This window comes from Schistocerca serialis, chromosome 5, assembly GCF_023864345.2.
Source record: "Schistocerca serialis cubense isolate TAMUIC-IGC-003099 chromosome 5, iqSchSeri2.2, whole genome shotgun sequence".
Lineage (NCBI taxonomy): Eukaryota > Metazoa > Arthropoda > Insecta > Orthoptera > Acrididae > Schistocerca > Schistocerca serialis.
Genome location: NC_064642.1, coordinates 606861138 through 606884802, shown reverse-complemented (window position 1 = coordinate 606884802; position 23665 = coordinate 606861138). Strand labels below are relative to the sequence as shown.

Genomic DNA, 23665 nt, shown 5'->3' with positions numbered 1-23665 from the left:
CATGTCATCATATTTTATACACAGAAGGATATCTCTTGGAAGTTCTGAACTGCATATAGTGGGTCTTTTCAAAGTTTAGTGACAGTGAATTGGCTATGAACCACTTATGAATGTCAGTAATAATTTGATTAGCTGCCCTTTCTAAATTTATATTTGATTTACTATTTATTGCAATGTTTGTACCATCTGTAAGGAAGACAAACTTGGCATCTGGTAATGTAACAGATGACAGGTTATTAATATACACAAGTAACAGTAGTGGACCTATTATAGAACCTTGGGGAACATCACATTTAATTTCTTCCCATTCAGATGATTTCTGGTTGCCTACTGCTGAAGTGTTACATAATGACACCCTTTGTTTTCTATTAGTAGGATATGACTGAAACCACTTTGCAGCACTACCAGTGACGCCATAATATTTTAATTTACTTAAAAGAATGCTGTGATTCATACAGTCAACCGCCTTTGATAGGTCATAGAATATGCCAGTTGCCTCTAATTTGTTGGCCAAAGAATTAAAGACATTTTTGCTGTAAGTGTAAAAAGCTTTCTCAATATCAGAAACCTTAAGAAACCCAAACTGAGACTTTGACAGTATGTTATTTTCACTAAGGTGCTTAAGTAGACGCTTGAACATAACCTTTTCAAAGATTTTTGAAAAAGCTGGCAAAAGTGAGATCGATCGGTAATTTGACGGCATTTCTTTGTCCCCTTTCTTGTGGAGAGGTATAATTTCAGCATATTTAAGTCAGCCTGGGAATGTTCCTGTGACAAGTATTGATTACACAAAGATCACATGAACACTCTTTTATTAACTTTTTTGATATGTTATCATAACCACTAGAATGCTTTGATTTCAAGGACTTTATGATGGCTTCTATTTCTTTGGGTGAAGCAAGTGTCAATTCCATTTTACTGAGATTGCTTGCGTGCACTGGTTTCAGATATTCCATTGCATTATTTACTGAACCTGACAATCCCATGCTATCAGTAACAGAGACAAAATACGTGTTTAAATGGTTTGCAACACAACATGCGTTTGTTACCAGGGTTTCATTTATTTTTAGAGCTATTTGTTCCTGCTCATTTCTGGTCTTACCTGTCGCTGTCTTAACTATATCCCACAATAGTGACACAAGTTGTTTACAAGAGAATGAAAATCTGACATCAGTGAAGATCATTATTGGTTCCAGAGGAATATATATATATATATATATATATATATATATATATATATATAGTAAATTATAATTTCATAGTAGTGATATGCTACGCGATGGTTAGTGAAACCATGATCGCTTCATAGTATCAGTCACGTTGTTGCTTATGGTTTTCAGTTTCCAAGAATATGTTCAACAGTGTCATGTTCCTGGCTTTCTCTCATATTGGATGAGTGTTAAGCGTATTGTGGTTCCTATCAGACTTGTTTAAGTGCATTATAACCGATTCTTGGTAATTGCTGACAGTTACAGTTGTGTCAAAGGAAAAAAAAAACATTTTGAAGACATTTTCAGAAGCACGGTACCCCACTGCTAGTATTACGGTTTTAAAAACGTTAAGTCGCTATTAAAGCACGATCCATTGACGAAAAGGTTAGTAGAAGGCAGTGACTTTTGTACGCAGAGTTCTGTTGTCAGAATGTACCGACTCGATTCTATTATTTCGGATAGGCATGTTTTGTAACTAGTGTTCAGTCTTTGGAAGAAGAAATAGTGTCACTTTATGCCTAGCAACCTCTGTTCTGTAGCTTCGAGAAGGACAGCATATTCTCGTTATAAAACTGATGTATACAGTTTGAGTCAAAAAGACAGACTAGAGTTCAACAATTTAGTACAGACAAACCGTGGCCGGCCGGAGTGGCCGAGCGGTTCTAGGCGCTACAGTCTGGAACCGCGCGACCGCTACGGTCGCTGGTTGGAATCCTGCCTCGGGCATGGATGTTTGTGATGTCCTTAGGTTAGTTCGGTTTAAGTAGTTCTAAGTTCTAGGGCACTGATGACCAGAGCAGTTAAGTCCCATAGTGCTCAGAGCCATTTGAACAAACTGTGGAAAACAGAAACACATTGCACATGTCACTGGAAATTGGAAGGTTCAAAGTTTTGTGTTCATTCAGTCACTATGCCATTCACTCAACATGAGCACCATACGATGTTTGAGAAATATCGGAACTGTGGCCCTTTCATTCCACACACGAATCAGTAAGTCCTTATTTATTGGATCGACAGCTTCACCAATTCAGTTGCTAAGTTTTTGAAGCGTAGCTGCCATAGATGTGACAAAGACTCTGTCTTTTATGTAAGCCGACAGTAAAAAAATCGCAAAAAGTGAGGTCTGATGACCTCGAAGACAAAAAACAGGGAACAATATCGTGTTGTCCATCTCTTACAGTACAACGTTGTGGGATGGTGGTGTTAAGAAAACGCTGCACCTGAAAGGGTAAACTGAGGCTCGGCGCCGTCATGCATAAAAATGTGAACACTGGTATCTTCGTGAATGCGAGGACACAACCGATTTTGCAGCATGTCCAGATATGACATTCCTGTCACAGTTTCCTCCGAAAAAAAGGAAGATCCCTAAACTTTGTGAACAGAGACGGCAAAAAACTCGTTCAGTTTCGGTGAGTCTCTTTCATGTTCGATGACTACGCCAAGAGTTTGTGACCTCGAAATTTTTACATTACGGCGCTTTGCGTTACCTGATAGGTGAAACGTCGGTTCGTTCGAAAAGATGAGACGTACGAGAAGAGTTTTCTTTGCCGTACCCTCGAAATGAAATGCAAAATTCGTAACTTCTGTTACTGGCACTGGGACACAGTTGCTGCAGTAACTGCAACTTGTAAGGCCTCATATGCAGGTGTCGTTTCAGAACACTCCGCACCCTTGTTTGAGGAAGTTGAAGTTCATGACTGCCCGTCTTGTACACTGCCGAGGGCTCCGTACGTACGCATCTCAGGTGCGGCCGACATTTTCATCAGACGTGCGTGGCCGCCCAGTGCTCTTCCGTTTGCATATGCAATCAACTTCCAAGAATTTGTTTTGCCTGTTATAAATCTGCTTGTGCCGGCACGTGAGTGGCTGCTAGAGTACTGGCTATTCTTCACGTATTACTCTCCTAGCAGTACATATCGCATTGGATTAATTCGGGACAGCTCTGTCGAAAGGGGATGTAAAATTCCTATTTAAAAATAATTTTGTTTGTGGCGGGAGACAAAGCAAAGCTTTCCGTTGATCTGGGCGGCGCATAAGAGACGTGATGGGCTCTCTACTATATCAACTGGTACCAATTATTTTGCTTTACTTGCCCTTTCTTATATTGTAAAACAGAGCAGTATTGAAGGAAAGGTTGCAGCTAATTCCTAAATCTAATCCCCAGAGTATGAGACTCAGCTATTTGTTGCCACGATATATTAATATTAATTTTTTTGTGTTTTTGATAATAGTGTTGTGTATGTTCTGGGACCAGCTAATGTGGGAAACTTGGCCACGTTCTTGTGCAGTGTCACGGCTTCTACCGCCCTGTCGAACCACTTGCAATATCAGAAGGTTTCTCAGGATATTTTGTAAAAGTTTGACCTTAAAATTTATTATTAGTGTTGTTGTAAACGTCTTTTCTTAAAACATTCTTGAAATTGATTTATATGTCAATTGATGTACCCAGTTAAACTTCATTTGGGTGTTACTGTGAGTTTGTGTACATTATTCCACACATTGCTAAAAGCTTTTAAGAGATCTGGGGATCTTAAAAGTACAGGCTTCAAATGAAATCTTATTTGAAGCCTGCAGTTTTAAGATCATGTAATTTTTCTCTCAAGTGCTCATTGATTTAAAGAATATTTGGTAAATTTCGTCATACCTGAATCTTTGCCTTGCAATGCATTCAACTTGCAAACTGGTAACTATACCTTTTGGTGTTGGGAGCGATCCTTTTAAGTTTGCTGATTTATGTGGAATCTTATCATCTTAATAAATTCTAATTAAAATTTGGAATAAGCAATGATATCCAATTCCCATTTGCACAGACCATTCTTATCCTTCCTAGTAGAGGCGTATCGAGGCGTCTCCTTGTGTCAATAGAAAATCATTCTGTTCCTCTGTGTGTAATCCGTGGAGACAAGGCACGCAAACACCAGTTTCTTCTTTTTTCCTTTAAATTACTATTCACATGCAGGGAACTGAATCGTGAATACAAGAGAGGAAGGAACTTATGACGCTTTAAGATGGTTGGTTGAGAAATAAAAATTGCCTTCGGATCACTTCATTGCCAAATCGCGTATGAGTTATGCAGTGCTTCTCTTGAGCTTAGTTAAGCAACATTTCTGCTGCATTATCGAATGTTTTCCAAGCTTTTTAGTGGTAGATCATGGGAATTGTGGATAAGCCTGCTTGGTCCAGCACCACAGCTCAATGAAACAGTGTGGAGAAAAAGACGATTTTTTTTCACAACATCCTTTGTGCGCGCTATCAGTGTCACAGTGTATTATTTATAGCTTTTCATCACATCTCGACCGCACTTCACTTATGGTATTTTTGCCTCGGAGGAGATGTATGTTTTTAGGAAAGTTACGAAAGAGTATTTGGAGCTGTACCACCTGAAACTTTGCTTTATTAACCACAGTGAAACGCACAATTAAGTTTCGAAGGCAAGTCCATACATATGTACGATAAAGCGTAGAAGAGTAAGCTGATGGGTAACGAGCGTGCGTCGAAGCCAGGAACTTCCTGCGCTAGTTCCATCATCCGTAGTAGCCGTAGTAGCGCCTGTAGTACGGTCTGTAGTAGCCTCCTCCGTAGTAAGGGCGGTAGTAGCCGAGTCCGTAGCCGCGGCCGTACCCGTAGTACGAGGGGTAGCCGTAGCCGTAGAACTGCGCCGTCCCAACCGCCACCAGCATCGCCACCAGCAGCAGGAGCATCTGCAACGTAGGAGGCTGCTCAGCGACCATCGTACACATCTCAGTGACTGGCTGCAGCTATATGGGCTGTACGTTTAAACTACAGCTGGAGTGAGTTTGTGAAGTAGCTTTTCTCTGAGAAATGTAAAGGACGGACCATGAAAGGAAATAAAAAAAGAAAAAACTGTGGGGAGTGACAGGAATCAATGCGGAAAGTTTTGGTCAAGAGCTTAGTTAAAACCAGTAAACCCCTATACTCCGATTCTTTATAGAATCCAACTCCTTGTGCAAAACTGGATCAAACCACTCATTACTTTACAGATTAGTTAATGTGTTAAGCATGTAAGCGAGATGAAGTTTAAAAGAGCCTTAAAATTACGTCAAAACTTTGCTGGAAGTCATTAAGTGTTCTCATTATCAAACACTGGCAGAATATTCTCTGAATCAAACCATTTTAATTACACAAAATATATGTAAAGGTAATTTTCTCTTCATCAAAAATTTTAGTCAAACAATTCAATTTTCAAGATATTACAATTCTGAAAAAAAAATAGAGATCATCAGAACTGTTTAAAAGAGTTTAGTGAGATACATGGCTTTTTATATTATCGGCTGTTTATTGCAGTATTGTGAATAATTTGTCAGAATCAACTTTACACAGTGTGAAAGTTCAGGCGGTTATTTGTTAGTACAAACACCAATCTCGGTTTCAATTACACAAAGTACACTACTGGCCATTAAAATTGCTACACAACGAAGATGACGTGCTACAGACGCGAAATTTAACCGAGAGGAAGAAGATGCTGTGATATGCAAATGATTAGCTTTTCAGAGCATTCACACAAGGTTGGCGCCAGTGGCGACACCTACAAGGTGCTGGCATGAGGAAAGTTTCCAACCGATTTCTCATACAGAAACAGAAGTTGACCTGCGTTGCCTGGTGAAACGCTGTTGTGATACCTCGTGTAAAGAGGAGAAATGCGTACCATCACGTTTCCGACTTTGATAAAGTTCTGATTGTAGCCTATCGCGATTGCGGTTTATCGTATCGCGACATTGCAGCTCGCGTTGGTCGAGATCAAATGACAATTAGCAGAATATGGAATCGGTGGGTTCAGGAGGGTAATACGGAACGCCGTGCTGGATCCCAACGGCCTTGTCTCACTAGCAGTAGAGATGACAGGCATCTTATCCGTATGGCTGTAACGGATCGTGCAGCCACGTCTCGATCCCTGAGTCAACAGATCGCGGTGAACGTACACTGGAAGCGTGTATTCGTCATCGTCATACTGGCGTATCACCCGGCGTGATGGTATGGGGTGCCATTGGTTACACGTCTCGTCCACCTCTTGTTCGCATTGACGGCACTTTGAACAGTGAACGTTACATTTCAGATGTGTTACGACCCGTGGCTCTACCCTTCATTCGATCCCTTCGAAACCCTACATTTCAGCAGGACAATGCACGACCGCATGTTGCAGGTCCTGTACGGGCCTTTCTGGATACAGAAAATGTTCGACTGCTGCCCTGGCCAGCACATTCTCCAGATCTCTCACCAACTGAAAACGTCTGGTCAATGGTGGCCGAGCAACTGGCTCGTCACAATACGCCAGTCACTACTCTTGATGAACTGTGGTATCGTGTTGAAGCTGCATGGGCATCTGTACCTGTACACGCCATCCAAGCTCTGTTTGACTCAATGCCCAGGAGTATCAAGGCCGTTATTACGGCCAGAGGTGGTTGTTCTGGGTACTGATATCTCAGGATCTGCGCACCTAAATTGTGTGAAAATGTAATCGCATGTCAGTTCTTGTATAAGACATTTGTCCAATGCATTTCTTCTTGGTGTAGCAATTTTAATGGCCAGTAGTGCATTTAACTGATCATTGTCATCGTCGAGCGTGCTGTTGTTTCGCGCGGACTGGAAAACGGAGGTCTGTGTCTCCTACTGGAGTCTGAGCCTGTTCCCTCATGCACCGCACACTGCGCTTCATGTCACAGCTAACCCTGAGCGCTTTCCCCTCTCACCGCAACCCCAACTCACAACACGCGTAGTTAGCGAGTACTAACCTCACCTTGGAGGAATGTAGGCTTTTGTTTGACGCGAGCGTTAAACGCGGCGATATGTAAATGGAGACAAAAGAAGCGGGGATATTGTTGTCGGATTTACCGCCAACGGATACCGTCCAAAACACTCAATGTCAACAAACTGGAATTTGCAACAACATCTCATTTAAGCCCATTTTCGGGAAGGGTGTTGAAAGATCGACTCATAAAGTCATGGCGATCGACCGGACGATTCCGACTGACGGGTTGAACACCACTGTTATGGATACTTCGCTGACCGTTTTAAGAAAACCTAGTTTTTCAAGAATTTTATTGGTTATGGCTACATACCTCCTGAACTATACGTCCGTCAAAGATATGTTTCGGTCGCAGGTTCGAATCCTGCCTCGGGCATGGATGTTTGTGATGTCCTTAGGTTAGTTAGGTTTAACTAGTTCTAAGTTCTAGGGGACTAATGACCTCAGCAGTTGAGTCCCATAGTGCTCAGAGCCATTTGAAAGATATGTTTAAGTACATGAAATGCTCTGTTTGGGTACTGACTGCAAAATGTTTTGCGAATAGAATAAGTTCAAAAATGGTTCAAATGGCTCTGAGCACTATGGGACTTGACATCTAGGGTCATCAGTCCCCTAGAACTTAGAACTACTTAAACCTAACTAAGGACATCACACAACACCCAGTCATGACGAGGCAGAGAAAATCCCTGAACCCGCCGGGAATCGAACCCGGGAACCCGGGATAGAATCAGTAGTAAAGAAGTAAATAACGCCTGATGTGGCAGTTTTCACACATCTCAATGTTTTTGATGTCATATCTCCTGAACTGTTTCTCGCAATGATATAATTTTGCAGGAACATTCAGTTGTGTACGTGAATATCATCCGCGAAATGTGTTGTGAGTACAGTTAGCGGTAATGACGTAATTAATAAAATCGTTATGCTTCATGTGGCAGTTTTACTGCATGAACATCAACAATTTATTAAGCGATAAACTCTTTTTATTTCATTACTTTGTGGAGGTATCGGAGACAAAAAGTTTCTTAAATGTTCTAAATTTTGCTTAAATTTTGTTGCAAGTCGCTATGTGCTCCCATTTTTAAATACAGGATGAATAAAGTCTCGGAGTTACGTGTGATGCGCTACGTTCCTTTTCCACCTCCATCCCCAACAGAACCCCTTTGAGAGGTAGGAAGTTCTTACTCCCACAGTGCTGCTCTCCATTGCTTATTCATCGCAAGTACGTTGTATACCACGCCTGAATAAAACAGATCCAGACGTTTAGGAAGAGATAATATACACATACATTCATTTTTACAAGACACAGAGAAACTGACAATGAAAATTTTGTTTCCCCTGGAAGTCATTTAATAGGCAACCTGCAACTGAGATCATATGACCGTTTAGTGATATAGATTCACGCAAATAGATGACCTGATTTGGCGCAGCTGAAAGGATTACCATCCAACTAGCCACATGAATATCCTTCTGTGGAACCGGAGAACTGTCCCACAGGTTGATTTACCGTTATCATCCACTTTCAGATAGCTAAGAGATTAACTAAGATACCGAACAGTTCGAAAGCCTTGTTTTCCCTGCGCACCCCAGAACACGTGGGAAGAAGCATTACTGGAAGGAAGTTCCTCGCAGATTTCCGTCCAGCGGCGTGAGGATCCTTAGGACCTACCAGCATTTTAAATCATATTTCATTCCCGATGCCGCTATCGAAAAAACCAAACGCCTATTTCTTGCTATTCGGCAGTTGTGTTGACGTTTGGACACAGCAGGACTGCTCAATTCGCTTCTCAAGGACCGAGATTCATTCATTTATAAGAGGCGATCAAAAAGGTTCCGTTTAAAGGCTTCGCTGTAGCGTATATGGAACGTAGCACGACTTCGATGCGGCTTCGTAAGCACCGAGATGTTGGCAAGGAAGCTGGAAATTAGTGGTAAGTTCCTAAGGGACCAAACAGCTGAGGTCATCGGTCCCTTAATCTAACTTAACTAACTTACGCTAGGGACAACACACACACACACCAGTGCCCGAGGGAGGACTCGAACCTCCTGGGGGGGGGGGGGGGGGGAGACCGCACGAACCGTCACAAGGCGCCTATGACAACGCGGCTACCCCGCACAACTCCTAGGCAAGGAGTTACAGTCTTTCCGACGTGTATACGGTAAGTGCGGAAACGTGAACTACAGTGACATTACTACCATTGCTTCCAAACGGGACCAACGTGCTGTTACTCTTTTCTTTGCTGCCGAAGGACAAACACCGGTAGACATCCATCTGAGAATGCAGAATATGTACGGGGCAGCACGTCTATTGAAAACCATCGTTTTGAAATGGTGCGCCAAGGTGTGCTGCTGCTTCACGATAACGCAAAGGTCGTAACGCAGAAGTTGCGCCAACACGAGTGGAAGACACTGGAGTACCCGCCCTGTAGTCCTGATCCCTCCCCACGTGATTATCAAGCTCGCCCTTGCTTAAAAGAATGCCTTGAAGGGTCGACGATTCCTATCGGACGAGGATGTGCATCAGGCATGTATGGACTTCTTCACGCAGCAGTACACGGTGTTTTATCAAACGGGTATCTCCAGCCTGGTGTATCGGTGCTATAATTTCCTCAATGCTCCAGGAGATTTTGTCCGATTGGCATACCCGTTCTTGAGCGTAGACCTTCAACGGAAACTGTTTGATAGCCCCTTACGATTTATTTCACTCAACACCTTAGCTCAGTCTCCTGCCAAACACCTTCTGCGATCGTAATTTCAAATTAATACAGAATAGGGCTAAACAAAGCAAATACTTCATTTATAAAGAATGTCATTACGAGGGCTGCACAGTAGATAAATATACAGAGTGACAATTATTGAACTATACGAAAAAAAACGGATATTCGTTACGAATTACGTCGTACACACACTTTATTCAACATGTAAACGTCACTACAGATATTAGGATTTAGGTTATGACATGTTAGATGTACCTGTCATCATTGGCGATGATGTGACGTAGACGAATAGGGAAATCCTGCATGACCCGCTGAAGTATCTGAACATCGATGCTGTCGATGACCTTCTGATTGGCTGTTTTCAGCCCAGAAATAGTTTTGGGGTTATTGCTGTATACCTTGTCTTTAATACAGCCCCACTAAAATGAATCGAATGTGTTCAGATCCGGAGAATATGGCGACCAGTGAAGGCCCATGAAAGTGGCTTCTCGGTAGCCAGAATGCGATCCCGAAAGTGCTCCTCCAGGACATCAATCACTCTCATGCCTCGATGGGGGTCGAGCTCCATCTTGCATGAACCGCGTCTTATCGAAATCAGGGTTGCTTTGGATAATGGGGATGAAATCATCTTCCCAAACCTTCACGTACCGTTCGGTAGTCACCGTGCCATGAAGGAATATCGCACCGATTATTCCATGACACACCACACAATCATCCGTTGAGGTTGAAGAGACTTCTCGTTCGAGAAACGCGGATCACAGTCCTCAAAATGCGCCAATTTTGATTATTGACGAACCCATGAAAATGAAAGTGGGCTTCGTTGCTAAACCAAACCATAATGCGGATACTGATTCTCATCATACCCCGTGGTCGACCTTGCAGTTGGAACGTCCTAACGCAAACCGTTCAGAAATTATGGCGATTTTGTGTCATATAGTTCAATAATTGTCACTCTGTATGTAAAATAATTTACTGTGCTACTCTCTTGTTTCATTTTCCACCTACGCATTTCGATACTTTCAATTTGTTTAGATACAAAAATTTATTAAAGTATAATGTGCAGCACTGAAGAGCAAATACAATAACTAGTAGCATAATTCCCATCCCGCTTGCCTTCAAAAGATGGAACATAGCCTGCTTTCCACGTCTGATGAACTGAAAAGACATCTATTCTCTTCTCTAACACCAGCAATATAACTACGCCGCTCTCCACCTGAAAAGAATGACGTGAAGCATCGAAACGTATTGTGGAAGTATAAACCTGTGACTGACGCAGTAGACTATTTTATTTTTTAATTTATATAGCCCTTGGTATTTCGAAAGACTAAGAGTATCTAGAAACGATTTCAGGCACCGAGGCGGGATGGTTTCTGATTTACTACACTCTTTCATCCCCAATTCGTGAGAGAGGTGTGGGTTCTTGTAATTTTTTGATTTTTACAGCCATTACCAGAGCAGGCTGCAAGTGGGGCATAGGAAATTCCAGTTGGAAGTGCTTTGATCCGTGTTTTCCACACTTTTATAAACTAGTTAAAAATTTAAAAAAATCATTCAAAGCTATGGTGAAGTGTCATTTTTCGACTGAAGGGGTGCGATTTACCTTGTTGTTTGCTGTAACCATAAGTGATATTGGCTTTTGGGAAGACAACGTACTAACAAAATTGTCACCTGCTGATTCGAATGATACGTCTACATATTTATTTATTTATTTAAATAAGGTGTCAAATCCGATGAATGGCCCGACCAAAGTACAGGTCCTCTGAATCCAGTCCAACAATTTGGAAACAATTCGTGAAGACATGCTGTAGTGTATGGTGCACTGTCGGCTGGACAACTGTCTTCTTGATACGACAGGTTCCTCCTAGTCTACAGCATCCATCTTATAGCGCCCGTGGAAGATGGTCTGTTAGGAAGTTGCGACACTTCTGCGTACTCAGTGTTCCATCTGTGAAACATGGGCCTATGAGCTGATGGTTCACTATCCCACACCTCACGTTTGCACTCAATGGACGCTGATATTCCACTTTACGAAACCAACGGGGACTGTCAACAGACCAGTAGTGTTTGTTTCAGCTATGAATGGTAAATGTGGCTTCATCACTAAACAAGACACATGATACATCTGGAGTATCCTGTCTTAATATCCATGTACAGACTTTAACACGATTCTCACAATCGTTTCCATGAAGCTCTTGACGTGGTAAGGATGGAACCTATGCCGATGGAGAATATATGGTGTACCTGCCTGACTCATGCCATTTCCTCGTGCGTTTGCGCGGGAGCTAATGTGCGGGTCAACTGCACCAGGAGCAAGAACACTAATTTCCACATCTACTGTCGTCACTTGTTTCCTTCTTTCACGTTGTCTAGGTGTTACACTGCAGCTTCCAAGGCAGTGGTTGAAGAGGTAAGGAAATAATTGCCGAGACGTTTGACATCTATTGGGATATCTTGCCGCATACAACGTACAAGACCGAACTTCATTCTTCCTACATTCTCCATATACCATGAGCATGTCGGCTTTTTTGTATTGGTAAATCCCATCGTCCACTCACGACCTACTGCTTGGACTGTCACACACTGGCTAGTAAATCACAATGCACTCAGAGAAAACACAAGCCCACTGTAGGTAAACATAACAACATTGTACCTAGCAACTGCGCAGGTTGAATGGCACAAACAGTGTCTGTCTAGAAATTTATCAAAATACAATATCTCGAAAATGACTCGCACTGGACTCCTGCAGCAAACGCCACTGGAATTTTAATTTACCCGACTTTTAGTTTGTTGATGCCAACAGCCATTCCATTTCAAAAAGTATAAGTTTGCATAAAATATACACTTTGTAAGTATTAATACGCTCTGTTGATTAACCCGCCAAGTTAGCTGGGGGCACTAATGTGGTGCTTCCTGGACTCGGGTAGGCGAATTAACGGCGAGGGCCGGTGTGTCGGCCAGCCTGGATGTGGTTTTTAGGCGGTTTTCCACTTCCCACTAGGTGAATACCGGACTCCTCCCCACGTCCCGCCTCGGTTACACGACTGACAGACATTTGAAAATGTTCACACTATTTCATGGCTTACACTAAACATCGTAACAAGGCCAACCCCGCGCTTGAGTGGGACAGAGGCCAAAGAAAATGATGATGATGATTACACTCTGTTGACTGGCTTAAAATACTAGCCCCTGACTACCAATCCATTCCGTGTCAACCGCACATCAATAGGAATTTCTATTTCCGCAATATTTGCAGAGGAAGTTTGGGTGATCCACTGTATATAATGAATGTGAGGTTTTCTGATGTATGTTTTCTAATTGAACTACAGACACTTCTCTGTTGCGCTAGAAAGAGCCTTTGAAGAGGACTTCAGCAACATGGTGTGTGTGGAACTTGGTCAAATAGTAACTACAGTCTCGCTGAAACACGAAACACGAAATGGCCTGCACGCTCACCAGACTTAACGCTTATGGGCATTTATCTGTCGGGAAAATTAAGAAAAGAGGCATACAAGTAAACTTCAGTGCGTCTCAACCCTTAAAACGCCGTACAACACTTACCTGGACCGCGCCAGTTTCACATGCAATTCAGCATGTGGTTGTAGCAGGGATCAGTTCTCAAGGTCAACAATCTGAGTCAGTGGTCGTCAAACAGCGATCCGCGGGCGCATGCGCCCGAGTTAAGCGTCCGTACGATCTCGCGGTTCTCAGCCGCGTTTTATAATAATAAGCTTCTAGCAATCAACAGCAGAAACCAAAAAGGTCAACTAACGCTACCAGCATATTAAGAGTATTATTCTTGCTCTGTAACCAACAAAAATACATTGTAATATTTCAAGATGTATCGAATTTTAATTGATGTTAGTGGGTTCGGTCGTGAGGTAAGTACAGTTTGGCCCTTATCTCAGAGAGCGAGTGCAAGTAGCGGGGCAATGCAAGGGGAATATATGTGAGAAGGGGAATATTTTATTGCTTGTCATCCAATGCGTGCGCAAATCGAACAGACCAGGTCTTATGGCATAAATTTCGAACTGAAGTAACATGGGCTCATGAATGCGCATCCGTCATCTTCAAGTGTGCTGCACGTTTGTAGCAGATAATATGAAATCAAATTGAGGTTGCTGTAATATAAAAGTGAGATAAAGAAAAACAAAATTACAAAAATCATTAAACATCTGCGACCGTGTCTGGTGTCTCATATTGCAATTACCGTTATTAATTGATGTAACATACTAATTTATGTAGTTTACCACTTAATAATGCCAGTAGGGGAAAGTGTGGTACAGTAGGCAGGACGAGAAAAGTGGCCATTGTATAGTTTTTGCCGTAAACAGCGCTACTGCCTGCCGCGAAGTGATCACACTACTCAAGTACATGACCATTTTTGTCAGTGAGATTGATACAGGAAGCTTGTCCCGTTATCTTTTAGTATTTTTGGTTTTGAGTCGTCTGATGTGAGGTAAGTCATTTATATTACTCCTGTAACCTTACTTGTGTGGAGAGCAACATATTTATTTTACAACATCAATGTTTAAACAACGTCCCTTGGCCTACAAATGTAGTTCCCTGTTATTTACTTCAGTCTGATAGTTTCTTCTGTGAATCACTAAAGCCGGAGTGACGTCCTGTCGGGAAAAGTGGGTCATTACTTGTCGGGAAAACTTGCCCAGGTATTCACCCCAAAAGGGTTAGTTTTTTTACAAAAAACATGCATAATACAACTCTTTTGTACACGAAGCTATCATCCGCCGTTTTATCCCTTTGTGACGATTTTGAACTAATTAATTTCTATTATTTAAAACTGTTTTTCTTTTGTTTTATTTGGCGTAATACAAGAGGCCGATTGAAAATTTATTGACGGCTGCAGTGGCTTGGTATTGATTCACTTGGTATTGATTCAACATGCTTAGAAAATGGGCCCGGAAAGCAGAAAAGAACATCGGATCCTGTTGCGGTGGCAGTGGCAACGTTACCCTCTTAGGTACGGAAAATTGGTCACTGTGTAAGGCTCCACAACAATGCATGCAGTTCCTTTATGCTATTTTCTTTTCTTTTTAAAAACATTTCATGTGATTCTTTGTGGATTCAGTATGTGTAATTGCCAAACTTCGATCAATAACCACGATTTGATGAAAATTGAATTTCTTTTTGAGTGGTTACCTTCCCGCTCCCCCCCCCCCCCCTTCCCCTACCTATGCATCCCGAGTTGTCACTGTATAATGTCAGTATTGGCTCTTAAGCAAAACAAAAAAGTTTGGTGACCACTCACCAATATACTCGATCTGGTGGTCATTCCGACAACAACAGGAAGGGACAAACGCTGTCAAATCCAGATTAACATGCCGAACCTATGAATTACGTGGGGAAAAGCCAGGAAAAAGAGGAAGTAATGTACACCAGAAAATACGTTACACTGCACGGTGTAACTTGATTAAGACACCACCTCAATGTATTTGCGTATATTTAGGATGACCTGTCTCAAATCTTTAAAATTGTGCAACTTGCAGCCCACTTCACATAAAAACTAACCACTGTTTATTCTATCAGTTTTCTGGAGTGCATCCTATATATTGTTTTTCTGATATATCGCCAGACAACCATTCAGCCAATCTCAAGGTGAGTCCCTTGCAAAATTTTTAAATAACTTTGCAGAGTAAAACCACATGCGTCAGAGATAACATGGTTACGACAGCGTGAGTCATAGATAAAACTTTACGCCTCTATGTGCAAAACACAGCAAGCGCAGAGCCAGCGAAATCGCAGTGCTTACGAAGTATTTTGTAGGTTATTGTGGATGGCGTATGTTGGAATGCCAGGCAGCGTAGACAGTGTAGACTTAGAACAGTATTTTTTTTTAATTTATTTATTTTATTTTATTTATTTATTTATTTATTTATTTTTTTTTTTTGAGAGCGCAGACGTGAAATGATTTTTCGTGATTCGTCGAGCTGAGACGTTCTTCTACTGACTGTATTACCACAGCCTCCTTGATAATTGAATCCCATAAGAATGAGGCGGTGGCCACTATCTTAACTTCTCGTAACCCATGGAATTGCCAGTGGAAATACAACTTTTAGCCACTGTGATTTTTTAAACCCATGAAGTCAATATTGCATATGAAATCTTCTTTATTTGGATGTGTTACTAGTTTCGGCTAACAATCTAGCTATCTCCAGATGATAAACCATTCGTGTTGGTGCCATTTCGGCTTCACGCATTATTAAAATCTTTCTTAAAATTACGACATCCATAAATGAAATAATTAAAAACAGCTTTTCATCGTTCGTTGCCAGTATAATTGAACGATAATCATAAAACAAAGGTGTTATGCCATTTCATCTTTGTAATTGACATAATCAGTATTTAGAGATCGTCATATTCAGGATGGACCATTTTAATCCATAATCGGGAATAACTCGGGACAGATATGAGATACAGTAAAATGTTGTAGATAAAAGTAGTAGGTGGCGAAGAGGGGTAGACACTGCTACTAATGGCCGTGACCTCGAAGGTGATTTTCAAAGTGATTTCGAGGTTAAAGCTTCTTTTTTTAATGCGAACGATAATATTTGATTTAAGATTTGAAAAGAACGGTAACTTTTAAGTATAAAATGATACGTTACTCAAGATCATGGCATGGTTCAATGAAGGACAAATAAGCAAAACCGTTTTTAGTTAAAGCTATTAACTCTTAAGTAAGAGTGCAGGAATATGATGTAAGATACAATTCGGAAGCTGCATAACGGTTCATCTATCATTAGCATAATCTTAAAGGTAATTATCGAAGATCATTCGAAAGTTGAGTCTTGTTTCATGGAAACACCTATTTGTGACATCGGATTTGGAAAGAGCGAAAGAGATTTGAACTTTCAGTTGTAGCTAACGTGTTTATTGCCAAACATAAATATGTTGTCGTTGTGGTCTTCAGTCCTGAGACTGGTTTGATGCAGCTCTCCATGCTAATCTATCCTGTGCAAGCTCCTTCATCTCCCAGTACCTACTGCAACCTACATTCTTCTGAATCTGCTTAGTGTATTCATCTCTTGGTCTCCCTCTACGTTTTTTACCCTCCACGCTGCCATCCAATGCTAAATTTGTGATCCCTTGATGCCTCAGGACATGTCCTACCAACCGATCTTCTAGTCAAGTTGTGCCACAAACTTCTCTTCTCCCCAATCCTATTCAATACATCCTCATTAGTTACGTGATCCACCCACCTAATCTCCAACATTCTTCTGTAGCACCACATTTCGAAAGCTTCTATTCTCTTCTTGTCCAAACTATTTATTGTCCATGTTTCACTTCCATACATGGCTACACTCCATACAAATACTTTCAGAAACGACTTCCTGACACTTAAATTTATACTCGATGTTAACAAATTTCTCTTCTTCAGAAACGCTTTCCTTGCCATTGCCAGTCTACATTTTATATCCTCTCTACTTCGACCATCATCAGTTATTTTGCTCCCCAAATAGCAAAACTCCTTTAATACTTTAAGTGTCTCATTTTCTAATCTAATTCCCTCAGCATCACCTGACTTAATTCGACTACATTCCATTATCCTTGTTTTGCTTTTGTTGATGTTCATCCTATATCCTCCTTTCAAGACACTGTCCATTCCATTCAACTGCTCTTCCAAGTCCTTTGCTGTCTCTGACAGAAAAAAAAGTATAATGTTATTTTGTCATCAGCAAGAAGGAACAAGCATATAAAAGGTAAATAATTGATTTATAAATCGTTGAGTGAGTCCACTCGCTTCTCATTCCTCGGGATGACGCTTACAATCGAAGACTGTATTTTGCTGCATCCCTCCTGTGTTCCGTATTAATCCCTACTACAATCAGCAACATATTTATATATCTGACGTTCATTGGACCTTGCAATGACCTTGAATAATATATCATTTAATACGTAAAATTTCCCGCTCTTTTCAAATCATCAGTAAAATATTAGGATTTCCATTCAGTAAAATCACTTTAATCTCCAAATCACATTGAAAATCACGTTCGAGGTCACGGCCTTTAGTAGCAATGCGGGACCGTCTTTGCCACCTAACACTTCCCTTGGTATTCCCGATTATGGATTAAAATTATCTATCCTGTATATGCTACTGATTGTGTCAGTTACTAAATTTTAGTGACATAACGGCTTTGTTTTATGAGCACAGTTCAATTACACTGGTCACGAATGGTGAAAAACCGTTTTTGTTATGTTATTTACGGATGCTGTCATTTTAAGAAAGATTTTATCGATGTGTGAAGTCGTAATAGCACCAACAGTAAGCAAGAATGTTTTATGATCTGATGATAGCTAGATTTTTAGCCGAAACTAGTAAACAATCCAAATAAAGAAGATTTCTTGGACGAACGTGACTTCATGAGTTTTAACTTCCTAACATAAATAAAAAAAGGACAACAGATCGCGTATCTCCTGGGTGACAGTGCCAACAAACTTGAAACCAGACAAAAAAGCAGTGAAATTTTGAACTCGGAGTGGACAATGTTTAGGAACGATAGGACTGATGCTATGGGAGGTGGTGTGTTCATTGCAGTTAAAAGCTGTTTAAACGCAGTTGAGATCGATACTGGGTCGGACTGTGAAATAGTCTGGATAAAGCTGTCAATTAGACATGGATTGACCATTTTATTGGGATGTTTTTACAGACCACCATCATACGCAACAAACGTCGCAGAACGTTTCAGGAAAAGTCTTCAGTATATAGGAAATAAATATCCAAATTATCCATTAGTTATAGGTGGAGACTTTAATGTGGCATCCGCTGACTGGGCAAATTACACGTATATCACAGGGGCAGAATCAAAGACTCGTGTGAAGTAATCCTAGGAGCGCTCTCAACATACAACCTTGAGCAATTGGCTAGAAAACCAACTCGAGATGGGAACATATTAGATATCTTGGCGACAAACAGATATTTTGAGGAAGTTGATTTAGAAGAAGGTATTAGAGACCATAATGTCGTAGTGGCTTCTATGTCAGTGGAAGTTGCAAAAGAACCAAAGAAACAGCGTAGAGTTTTCTTGTTTGAGAAAGAAAATAAAAGTGTCATTAATGAATATCTTCATAGTCAGCTCCAAGCATTCACCGTAGGGCACAAAGATATTGAGCATATTTGGTCGGAATTTAAAGGTATTGTCCACCACGTGCTAGAGAAGTATGTGCCTAGTAAACATATAGGGGAGGGAAAGGATCCACTTTGGTACAAGAAACATATTAGGAAGATACTGAGAAAGCAGAGAATTTTGCACAGTCGTTTTAAGCGTAGTCACTGCCCCGCTGACAAACAGAAATTATGCGAAATGAAAGCAGCTGCCAAAAGGTCTATGAGAGATTCAGTTAACGAATCTGAAAACAGTATTTCATCAGCAGATTTTAAAAGTAACCCCAAAAAATTTTAGTCATACGTAAAATCTATGAACGCTACAGATAATTCAATACCTTCTCTTGCTGACAGTACGGGTAATGTAACCGATGATGATAAACAGAAGGCCGAAATTCTAAACCTAGCCTTCAAAAACTCATTTACGTTGAGGACTGTAGCACCATTCCCCCTTTCAATTATCGAACAAACTCAAGGATGGCTGAAATAGTGTGTGGTGTCACCGCCAGACACTACACCTGCTAGGTGGTAGACTTTAAATCGGCCGCGGTCCATTAGTATACGTCGGACCCGCGTGTCGCCACTGTCAGTGATAGCAGACCGAGCGCCACCAGACGGCAGATCTAGAGAGACGTACTGGCACTCGCCCCAGTTGTACAGCCGACTTTGCAAGGAAAGGTTCACTGACAAATACGCTCTCATTTGCCGAGACGATAGTTAGCATAGCCTTCAGCTAAGTCATTGGCTACGACCTAGCAAGGCGCCATAGCTTTGATAATTAATATTGTGAAGCATTTACCATCAAGAGCGATGTTCTACAAATGTGGATTAAAGCTAAGTATTACAGCAACTGCGTCCATTTTCTAAGTTCTCATTTCGTTTTAACTGTTCCAGACCTCACGCCAATCTGCGTGAGCTTAACGCGTGCCTTTCGGCTTCCTCTCATTGTGTCTAGGCTGTCTTGTCTAGACACAACATAGTGTTTAGTGTATCTGGGATCGTAAAACAGTTAAGATCCTTAGACGCCAGGAAGGCATCTGACCCAGGCGGTATCCCCGTATGATTATATGTCGACTATGCTACAAATATCGCACCATTCTTATGCATCATGTATCAGATCGTTGGAACAGTGGAAAGTTCCACGGGACTGGAAGAAGACCCAGGTCATAGCAATCTATAAAAAGGGAAGAAAATCGGATGCACATAATTAAGGGCGAATTTTACTGACTTCGATTTGTTGTAGAATCATGGAACATATTTTGTGTTCAGACTTAATGACCTTTCTAGACTCTGAGAAGCTCATCTGCAGAAACCAGCACGGTTTTAGGAAACAGCGGTCATGCGAGACACAGGTGGCCCTCTTTGTGCATGATATCCAACAGGCTCTAGATACCGGCTCCCAGGTTGATTCCATATTTCTAGACTTTCGAAAGACGTTCGACTGAGTTCCGCACTGTCGCTTGCTCCAAAAAGTGAGCGCTTACGGTCCATCCGATGACATATGCGGTTGGATAGAAAGATTTCTAACAGACAACAGAAACAAGCGTAACTTCAGGTGTGCTCCAGGGTAGCGTAATAGGACCGCTGCTTTTTACGTTTTAGGTAAAGACTCTGGTTGATGGTATTGACAGCGGCATTAGACTGTTTGCCGTTGATGTTGTAGTCTACAGGAAAGTAGTATCACACGAAAGTTGTGAACAAATCAATGAGGATTTACAGAAAATAAATGCGTGGTGTAATGACTGGCAGTTATCTCTCAATATTTGTAAGTGTAACCTACTGCGTATAACAAGGCGAAAATCTCCATTAATGTACGAGTACAAAATAAACGCCCGGTCTCTGGAAGCGGTTAACATCCGTCAAGTATTAGGGTGTGACTATTCGAAATGATCTCACATGGAATGATCAGATTACACAAGTAACGGGCAAGGCGAACTCTAGATTGCTGTTTATTGGTAGAATCCTGAAGCGATGCAGTCCTTCAACAAAGGAAATTGTTTACAACACGTTACTTAGTCCAGTCTTAGAGTATTGTTCGTCTGTATGGGACCCTTACCAGTTGGATCTGATTCAAGAGATTGAGAAGATCCGAAGAAGAGCGGCAAGATTCGTGACTGGCACATTTAGCCATCGCGAGAGCGTTACAAATCTCATAGAAAATTTGAAGTGGGGCACACTTGCAGATAGGCGATGCGCTAAACGGAAGGGGCTCACTAAATTCCGAAATCCGATCTTCACCGAGGATGTAAAGCATATATTATTACCACCAACTTTCAAATCGCGCAATGATCACCATTCAAAGATAAGGGAAATCAGAGCTCGTACTGAGGCGTTCTGACAGCCGTTTTTCCCTCGTCCGATCCGCGAGTCGAACAGGGGGAGGGGGGGGAGAATATGACTTTTGCGCGAATTGTGCCCTCCTCCACACACTGCTTGGTGGCTAATGGAGTATATATGTAGATGCAGCTGTAGATGTAGACACCTCAGGTTTGTTAGGCTGCAGCAGGCGAGTGTATCGCTGGTGTTCAATGCAATGTTCTTTTACGGTGCGTATTGTTCGTCATGTGTACATTTTACCGCGTTCACAAAGATTTTCATATATATATATCTTTCGTGTAAAGAAGATTATCTTTCACAGATCCCAGAAGAGCTGTCGTCTTGCACTGTTGGTAAATGATGGAGTATTAAATCCATCGCGGAAACCTCAAGTAACTATTGGTTATTTACCCCGAAATGACTGATAATCGCCACATATCAGGCAGACACTACTCACATTTCAGAAGTATATGCAAATTGGAGCTTATGTTTTTGGAACTGTAGAAAATCTAAATCAGCGCACTTGGAACGCAAACGGGATCCTACTCCTGTCGAAGAAAAGCGCACTGTGCTAACTGATATGCCGCATCGCTCGGTAACAGCAACACAATCAGCCTACTAGCGTTACGTCTCACACACTTACCGGGATTCCCGACATGGTTCTTGCGCTGTCTTCCTTCGAACTACGTACCTTCATCTCTGGGACCGATCTTTTGTTCCATATATACTGAGTCTCCCACGTGACGTTGTTGCATATAGCAGGTTCCATCTCTCTCACAACTGTCCCTTTTTGCACGCACTTCGCGGTTGCAGACGGAAAGTCAAAGCTCGGACAGGACGACGCCAACTTGCGAAACAGTGGGAAAATTCTACGGTCAACGACTGCGCAGAAGACGCTTTTTCTGTTCCGACTGACTGCTCACAAATTTACCTCGTGTGACGCTCCCGTCTAAACACAGCTGGGAGTCAAGAATCTTTCTTGGCACCGGTCCTGCCCTGTAATTTAACCGTGACAGACTGGAGGAAAACGAAGATGCGACGTATCTAATGTGTAGCGAAGTGATTATTCACGGCCAAGTGTTTCGCTACAATATAGTAATCGAAGTATTAAAGACGTGAAGAACATTAATCTGTGGATGTTGTTGTGGTCTTCATTCCAAAGACTGTCTCTGACAGAATTACAATGTGATCGGAAAACCTCAAAGCTTTTATTTCTTCTTCCTGGACTTTAATTCCTACTCCAAATTTTTCTCTTATTTCCTTTACTGCTTGCTCGATATACAGATTGAGTAACCTCGGGGATAAGCTACAACCCTGTCTCACTCTCTTCTCAACCACTTCACCCCTTTCGTGCCCCTCAACTGTTATAACTGCAACCTGGTTTCTGTACAAATTGTAAACAGCCTTTCGCTCCCTGTATTTTATCCCTGGTACCTTTAAAATTTGAAACATGTTATTCCAGTCAACACTGTCAAAAGCTTTCTCTGAGTCTACAAATGCTATCTTCTTATCAACAGGCCACTCGCCTAAGCTTACAAGAGACAATTACTATCCCGTAAATTGTTCTTGTTAATTACAAAACTACGAATGCTATATATAACTTGAGACAAAGACAGATCGTCTATGTTCAAAGCTAGTCCCCAGAATAGATAATAATTACTTATCTTGTAGTTGACGTGCGTCTCACTAGATCTGATCACAGACTTCCAGCTGAGAATATTACTTCTGCATACTTCTGCTGCTGCCGCCATGCGTAGCTACACGGTGGCTCCTCAAAGCGGCCACTACTGCTCTCCCTGAATCCTCTCTCAGAATCTCTCGAGGCTGACCTTCTATAATAGCTGTTCGGGATATTTCCATCCGCTGGCTCGTTCGACACGAAAACACTTTTATGTTCGATTTCTCTTATAGGTTTCCACTCCATGTTACCACTTACGTATACTGGAAAGGTTCCTTTAGCGTCAGGGCTTGTGCTTCTTGGCGCAGTCTCCTTTCATTTGGTCTGACAAGTATTGCTTATTAAATTTTTTCTTGGCACCGGACAGGTGAGCCGTGCGTGGCTCGCGTCCGTGCCATCTCTTATTTAGCATCCTGTTTTTGCCGTACTGCCACCTCGTTATGTTAGTTTAAATTACTTGTGTCACTGAGTTGCTGCTTTGCCTGCCCGTGAGCGGCAGCAGCAGCGCTTATCGATATAAGCCCTGCCGTATTATCTTTGCTGGACTGCTACTACTTCCTGCTTGTCGTCTGTCGACCGGTGAGTAGGTACGTGCCAGCAGTTAGTTCGGACCTGGCAGTGTTTGAGTTGGCACGCGGCACCAGTTCAGTCGGAGCGCGGCAGCAATGAGGTCCGGACCGCTATGACTCGCCCGACGGTTACCGACGCACATAATTGGAGTGGCGACGACTTTGGTTGGTCGTCGGTCGGTCGTCATGCCGGAAGACGTGTATTTGGCCGGCGATCGCTTATGGGTTAGCTGTGTGTGCCGACTCGCGATTCGTCCTTGTTATTGTACAGTCACTGCTGTTAGCATTGTCTAGT

The 23665-nt window shown here is 41.9% G+C and overlaps 1 long non-coding RNA gene across 1 annotated transcript; it reads right to left on the bottom strand.

Annotated features, from left to right (window-relative positions):
- Positions 1-4575: 4575 nt before the first annotated feature.
- LOC126481623 (uncharacterized) lies at positions 4576-21815 on the bottom strand. The gene is made up of 2 exons (XR_007587599.1): positions 21767-21815; positions 4576-4912 (listed from the first exon to the last, which is right to left on the bottom strand). It is a non-coding gene; the product is annotated as an uncharacterized LOC126481623 (long non-coding RNA).
- Positions 21816-23665: the final 1850 nt, after the last annotated feature.